The sequence below is a fragment of the Polypterus senegalus genome, chromosome 14 (assembly GCF_016835505.1).
Source record: "Polypterus senegalus isolate Bchr_013 chromosome 14, ASM1683550v1, whole genome shotgun sequence".
Taxonomy (NCBI): Eukaryota; Metazoa; Chordata; class Cladistia; order Polypteriformes; family Polypteridae; genus Polypterus; species Polypterus senegalus.
The window spans coordinates 138,569,461-138,576,975 of NC_053167.1; the positions used below are offsets into that span (position 1 = coordinate 138,569,461).

At 44.3% G+C, this 7,515-nt stretch overlaps 1 protein-coding gene across 1 annotated transcript in view; it reads right to left on the reverse strand.

Annotated features, from left to right (window-relative positions):
* The window catches only part of LOC120515027 (riboflavin-binding protein-like), a 68,873-nt gene extending 68,711 nt beyond the window's left edge, over positions 1-162 (reverse strand). The window contains exon 1 of the mRNA XM_039735716.1: positions 99-162. The gene's annotated coding sequence lies outside the window, so the exon portion shown is untranslated. The remainder of the gene's footprint in view (positions 1-98) is intronic.
* Positions 163-7,515: the final 7,353 nt, after the last annotated feature.

The window sequence follows — 7,515 nt, forward strand, 5'->3', positions numbered from 1 at the left end:
GGACCGACAGACCCCAACCCGCCTCCCTGATAGTCCCAGCCCCTCCGCTGTCTGCACTTCCCAGCTGCAGCCCGGCCCGAGGAGCGCTCTGCACTTACCTGGACACGCAGAGATGATTTCCAGTTCTGAAAGCTCCAGAGCTTCGTCCAGAGTCTATTTATGCAGCTCATCTTTGTGTAACTTGGCCTGAGTCCAGTATGCGGGCCAAAGGGCATCTGTATCAGCATAACTGGGCATTGATCTTACGGCAGTGCGGCAGATGACCTGCAAGCGGTCAAAGCGATGTGCTAAAGACTGCAGCAGACTGGCGTGGGATACGGCCAAGGCTTTTAATTAATACTATCTGGCTGTCCCCTGGAAACAGTAATCCATTTTTAAATGCAATCCTGAGATAAAGGGGCCAGAGCCTAACCCAGTAACATAGGGTACAAGGCAGGAATGGCACAGGATAGCACATTCACCCACTAACACTGAACCAATGCCAAGCCCCCAATCAACCTAACTAGCACATTAGAGGAATGCTCTAATGAACATGGGCAGGATGTGCCAACTCCACATAGCCTGGGAGTTGAACCTCAAGGCTGGGAGATGGGAATGCCACATTTGATGATAACAACTTTTAAAAACCTAAAAACTGCAACTTGTATGGCCAATGTAGTTTTCAGAATAATTTTTAAACTCGGCTGCTCTCAAGGCTATGATGAAGTCCACTGCTTGAAACAAGAAGCCACTGGCATCAGGGGCACACTATAAAAGGGTATTTTAAGTGGGCTAACTGACAGGATCCAGAGAATACAGATATGATAAGAAATGGGGTCAGGTCATCAGTGGGGTCCATCGTGGATCTATCTTTGGACTGCTTCGTTTTCTTAGTTATATTAATGGCATATAAGGATGAGTGAAGCATTTTGAGTAAATGCCTTTGACGACCTCATAGCAACAACGCATATCAAGGTCAGGGATATATGAGCTGGTTAGGTGACATGCAGAAGAATGAAGAAGATGTGGGCATGTGTAAAGACCTGAGTGACTCCAATAATGGCTAAGACAACTCGGTCAGAACATTTAAAAAATGGCAAGATTTGTGGGGTGCTGATGGTCACCTGTGCTGAGGACCTACTGACAGTAGTCACAGTATGGAAAACTACCAATAGAGTTTTGGGCGGTAAAGACTCTTCAATGCAAGAGGTTATCCTAGGCTATCCCATCTGGTACAAACCAACAGAAGACTTACTGTGGCACAAATCACAAAAAATGTTAATGATGGTTACAGAATAATCTTTCTGCATGTGGGACTGCGTAGTCTCAGGCCAGTCAGAGTGTCCATGCTAACTAACCCCAGTTCTCTGTGAAAAGCTGCTCTAATCAGATCAGGTCAGGTTGGGGAGCACACATTGGTACAGCGCATTGCCACACTCAACATACGATGAAACAGTTTGGGATCTGGGCTGGCAACCCACCGGCCAGACACGCGGTCCCGTTGCACTCTCTGGAAATGACCATCTATCTGTCGTAGCCAGGTGTTATGTGGGCATTCCCCTGGCCTGGTCCAGCCACTCATGTCCTCAACAATGAGAATCCTGTGAACCAAATCACCCTCGGGGAATCGTGCCACATGGCCATAGTGCTGTAACTGATGGTCCCACACAATGCTGGTAATGTGCCTCATTTGGGATTCCATGAGTCACAAAGTCAAACCAGCGGTACCCAAGGATTCTCCGAAGAGACACACATGAAGGAGTCCAGTCTTCATCTCAGGTCACTGGATAGCGTCCATGTCTCACAAACATCTAGCAAAACAGGAAGCCCCAGGACTTTAAAGACTTGAACCTTCATCCTCTTGCAAAGATATGAGGAGTACCACACCCCTTTCTAGTGACCTCATGACCCCCCATGCTCTCACAATCGGTTTACTGACTTCATAGGAAGAGTCACCAGAGACATGAATGTCACTGCCGATGTAAGTAAACCTCTCAACGAGGTCGACACTCTCTCTGCAGACAGACACAGTGCTGCGCCCAAGAGGTCATTAAAGGCCTGGCTCTTTGGTTTTTATCAGGACATTCGCAAGCCCAGACACTCAGACTCCTCGCTCATTCTCTCGAGATCCGCCATGAGAGCCTCCATTGACTCCGTGAAGATCATAGCACAGATCAGTGAATCCTTCTTCCCCAACAGATGCCCCACAGCCGCTGAACCCCATGACCCTGCCCAAAACTCAGTCTATGGAAGCATTGAACAGAGTAGGAGCAGAAGACACCCCTGAATCAACTGGGAAAAGTGCAGAGGATCTGCTTCCACTCTGCACAGCACTCACAGTACCAGTGTACAGGTTGGCCATAAAAGTAGCTCAAATGGGCACAGAAATGTCAAAATTCAAGTGGGGCACGGTGCCGCAATGGGTGGCGCTGCTGCCTTGCAGTAAGGAGACCTAGGTTTGACTCCCGGGTCCTCCCTGCGTGGAGTTTGCATGTTCTCTCCGTGTCTGTTTGGGTTTCCTCCGAGTGCTCCGGTTTCCTCCCCCAGTCCAAAGACCTGCAGGTTAGGTGCATTGGTGATCCTGAATTGTCCCTGTGTGTGTGTCCTGAGGTTCTGCCCAGGACTTGTTCCTGCCTTGCGCCCTGTGTTGGCTGGGATTGGCTCCAGCAGACTCCCATGACCCTGTGTTAGGGTATAGAGGGTTGGATAAAGGATGGATGGATGGCTGGACCTTGAATCAATGGAAGAAGGCCACCTGGTCTGAGAAATAACATTTACTATTGCATCATGGCCACCCAGGCATGTGTGTGGCACCAGGATGTATTGTGGATCTAGGCTCAACAGTGTTCTTCATCAGTGCTCTCCATAGTGATTTCCATGACACCAACCTTCACTGGCAGGGTTTTTTTTCCTTCCATCAATTCTCTACACACTGATCCACCAGCGGCTGATATTTGCTTAGTTTCTTCTCAAATGACCCCTCTATGTGCTCTTCCCAGCATGACGATGGTCCTAGCTGTTTTAGACAGAATTAACAAATCCAGCCTTAATGCTCCCATGACCATATCTCATGGGAAGGTTATGTGAATTTTCCCCTTGGGATTAATAAAGTATCTATCTATCTATCTATCTATCTATCTATCTATCTATCTATCTAATCATCGTCAACTATCTGCCCTCACTTCCCAGTCTATGGCTATCCCTAGCAGACCACTCTCACTGGTGTTAGATTGAGGGCTTCTCTTCACTTGAAATAAACTAGATTTTCTTTCAGTGTGGTGTCCTCAATGCTTCTGTGCACCTAAACCAATGTTTCTGATGGAGGGGACTCATTGATAAAGCTTACATTCTGACAAAAGGAGGCTCAAAACGTGCATACGCAACTTCCCATGCAAACATCAGAATTTATTAAAAGAAAACTTTGTAGAGGAACATGTATATATGGCAACTCTGACCCATGTGTACCAAACATTTAGGAGAAGCTGGGAAATGAGGACCCCTTGATCAAATTAGGAAAATGCTGACAAACCTGCTAAATGATGACTCATGTATAATAAGTCATTTCACTAAGCCATTATTATAATAATGTGTTGATGTGACAAAGAGTGATGAAAATGATGCACAGAATGGATTTAGTTCCTTTTAAAGAGAGTCCATGTTGCATAATCGCACTGAAAAAACATTTTTGATTTTTCACCAGGTTCTGTCAGCTACCTGCTGTCACTTCACAGGGACGTGGCAAGCTTCACTCTGTCATGCCTGCTGTGCTGAAAGCCATTAACCAATCAGCAAAGCACTATGTCCAGTTCTCGAATGGTGTTGGTGCACATACTTGAAATATAATAAGTTTTGGTCAATGTAAAATGTTAATTTACAGCCGTGTCCGGTTCTCCTAACGTAATCGGAGGACTTAACTGCACTCATACTGCAATAAGGGCACCTGGTGCGAATGAAGCTGCTTTTGTTAACTGTAAGCTGTGACATTCCATTAATGCACAAGTCACCTGTGATGCCATGAGGTGGCTGAGAAACATTGTGTCCCCGTGGCCTGGGTCAGCCCTTGATTCATCTATTTTGAGACAAAGAAGCTTTGACAGATGTTATGGTGCTGTACATAAAATGGCTTCTTGGTAAAGTGAGTTGAACCTGCAGTTTTTCATATGGTTTATGCTATTCCTTGTCGCAGCAATCAAGTCATTACATGTACCAGGTAATACCTGCTCCGCTGATGGCTCCTAAGCCTTTCCCTGCCGCGTAGAACGCCACTGAAGATCTTTTGCTCTCAGCAAGCTATTCTTGGATGCAGTAGTGTGGAGTCTCGATATGTCATGTGGTGTCTGCTCTACCAGTTAATGAAGATTTGCAGCCTTGTGATTGCATATGTATGAGGTAGATTAGCATAGTCTATATACAGTGGGATGCAAAAGCTTGGGCAACCTTGTTAATAGTCATTATTTTCCTATATAAATCGTTGGTTGTTACGATAAAAAATGTCAGTTAAACATATCATATAGGAGACACACACAGTGATATTTGAGAAGAGAAATGAAGTTTATTGGATTTACAGAAAGTGTGCAATAATTGTTCAAACAAAATCAGGCAGGTGCATAAATTTGGGCACCACAAAAAAGAAATGAAATCAATATTTAGTAGATCCGCCTTTTGCAGAAATTCCAGCCTCTAAACGCTTCCTGTATGTTCCAATGAGAGTCTGGATTGTGGTTGAAGGTATTTTGGACCATTCCTCTTTACAAAACATCTCAAGTTCATTCAGGTTTGATGGCTTCCGAGCATGGACAGCTCTCTTTAACTCACACCACAGATTTTCAATTCTATTCAGGTCTGGGGACTGAGATGGCCATTCCAGAACGTTGTACTTGTTCCACTGCATGAATGCCTTAGTGGATTTTGAGCAGTGTTTGGTCGTTGTCTTGTTGAAAGATCCAGCCCGGCGCAGCTTCAGCTTTGTCACTGATTCCTGGACATTGGTCTCCAGAATCTGCTGATACTGAGTGGAATCCATGCGTCCCTCAACTTTGACAAGATTCCCAGTCCCTGCACTGGCCACACAGCCCCACAGCATGATGGAACCACCACCATATTTGACTGGAGGTAGCAGGTGTTTTTCTTGGAATGCTGTGTTCTTTTTCCTCCATGCATAACGCCCCTTGTTATGCCCAAATAACTCCATTTTAGTTTCATCAGTCCACAGCACCTTATTCCAAAATGAAGCTGGCTTGTCTAAATGTGCTTGAGCAGATCTCAAGCGGCTCTGTTTGTGCTTCCTCTGCATCACTCTCGCATACAGCATCTCCTTGTGTAAAGTGCGCCCGAATGGTTGAACGATGCCCAGTGACTCCATCTGCTGCAAGATGATGTTGGAGGTCTTTGGTGCTGGTCTGTGGGTTGACTCTGACTGTTCTCACCATTCGTCGCTTCTGTCTATCCGAAATCTTTCTTGGTCTGCCACTTCGAGCCTTAACTTGAACTGAGCCTGTGGTCTTCCATTTCCTCAATATGTTCCTAACTGTGAAACAGACAGCTTCAATCTCTGGGACAGCTTTCTGTATCCTTCCCCTAAACCATGATGGTGAACAATCTTTGTCTTCAGGTCATTTGAGAGTTGTTTTGTGACCCCCATGTTGTTACTCTTCAGAGAAAATTAAAGGAGGAGGGAAACTTACAATGGACCCCCTTAAATACTCGGATTCACCTGTGTATGTAGGTCAGGGGTCACTGAGCTTACCAAGCCAATTGGAGTTCCAATAATTAGTTCGAAAAGTTTGGGAATCAATGAAATGACAACGGTGCTCAAATTTATGGACCTGCCTGATTTTGTTTGAACAATTATTGCACACTTTCTGTAATTCCAATAAACTTCATTTCACTTCTCAAATATCACTGTGTGTGTCTCCTATATGATATATTTAACTGACATTTTTTATCGTAACAACGAACAATTTATACAGGAAAATAATGACTATTAACAAGGTTACCCAAACTTTTGTATCCCACTGTATAGATATCTCTGAGCGGCTTTTAAAGCACATTCACAAAAGCTGTGAAATGATCAGACTCAACACAACCTTCCTCTTGTGTTAGGGTCAGCACCGACCCGTTTTACTTTTTAAATGCATAAAACTACTACCTAATTTTGTTTATTGCATCAAGGCTTTTTGACTTTGTCAGGAATCTGTATTTAATTAAAATAAAACAAAAAAAAACCCAATTGTACTAAATTATAAAATGCTCTGGTGAAAATGATTACCTTTGTGTTGGTAGGGTCAGTTTTGACCCAGTTATAATTTAAGGTTATAAAACGATAGTTCGGGTCAAAACAGAAATCCTAAACACACTTTGAGGGGCTTCTCTTTGCCTGTGTGTCTCCTTACCTGAACAAACAAAACTAACAAACAAAGACAGACATGTTCAGACATATAAGGCTTGCATAAGACAAATTTAGTTTAGCGTTGGTGACTTGCAGAGTACGCATCTCCTGTTTGCAGCAGTCAAAAATGAGAAGAAGATTTACAGTAAGCCAAGTTTTGGATCATATCTTTTCTGAAAATGAGGCAGAGGACACAGGACAGCATAGTGATACAGATGAGCAGGTTTCCGAGGAGAGTATCTACCTTAAGGCACAGACACATCTGATGAGTCTGATGAGGAGGTCACCGATGCTGAAGCTGCACTCACTCCTGCTGAAACGTTCAAATCCAAAAGTGGTAACATCTGTTGGAGCTCAGTACCTCCTGACTTACATGGCAGGGCAGCTGCTGCAAATGTCATCAAAATGACCCCTGGAATCACAAGGTTTGCTGTGACGAGAGTAAGTGACATCAAGACATGTTTTGATCTGTTTATGCCATTGTCACTAAAGAAAGTCATGATTGCTATGACAAACCTTGATGGCGACATGTGGAGTGACATTGATGAGGAATACCTGGATGCTTATATTGGTGTTCTTCTTCTTGCTGGTGTTTACAAATCCAGCAATGAGGCCACTGATAGTCTCTGGGATGTGTCGACAGGCAGAAATATTTTCCGGGCAACAATGTCACTTCAGTCATTTCGAATGATATCAAGAGTCCTTAGATTTGACAACAGAGAAACTAGAGAAAAATCTGACAAGCTTGCTCCCATCAGGGATGTCTGGGAAAGGTGGGTGCAGCTCCTTCCACTGATGTTCAACCCAGGGCCAGGGGTAACAGTAGATGAACGTTTTGTCCCTTTCCATTGAAAATGCCCTTTTCAGCAGTACATGCCTAGTAAGCCAATGAAATACGGCATAAACATTTGGGCAGCCTGTGATGCAAAAACCAGCTATGCATGGAATCTGCAGATTTACACAGGCAAACATGCAAGTGGCATTCCTGAGAAAAATCAAGGAAAACGTGTAGTCCTCGATATGACTACTGGACTGTGGGGTCACAATATCACATGTTACAATTTCTTTACCAGCTATGACCTTGGACAAGAACTTCTCAGGTGGAAACACACCATGGTGGGCACAGTAAAAAAAAATAAACCTGAGCT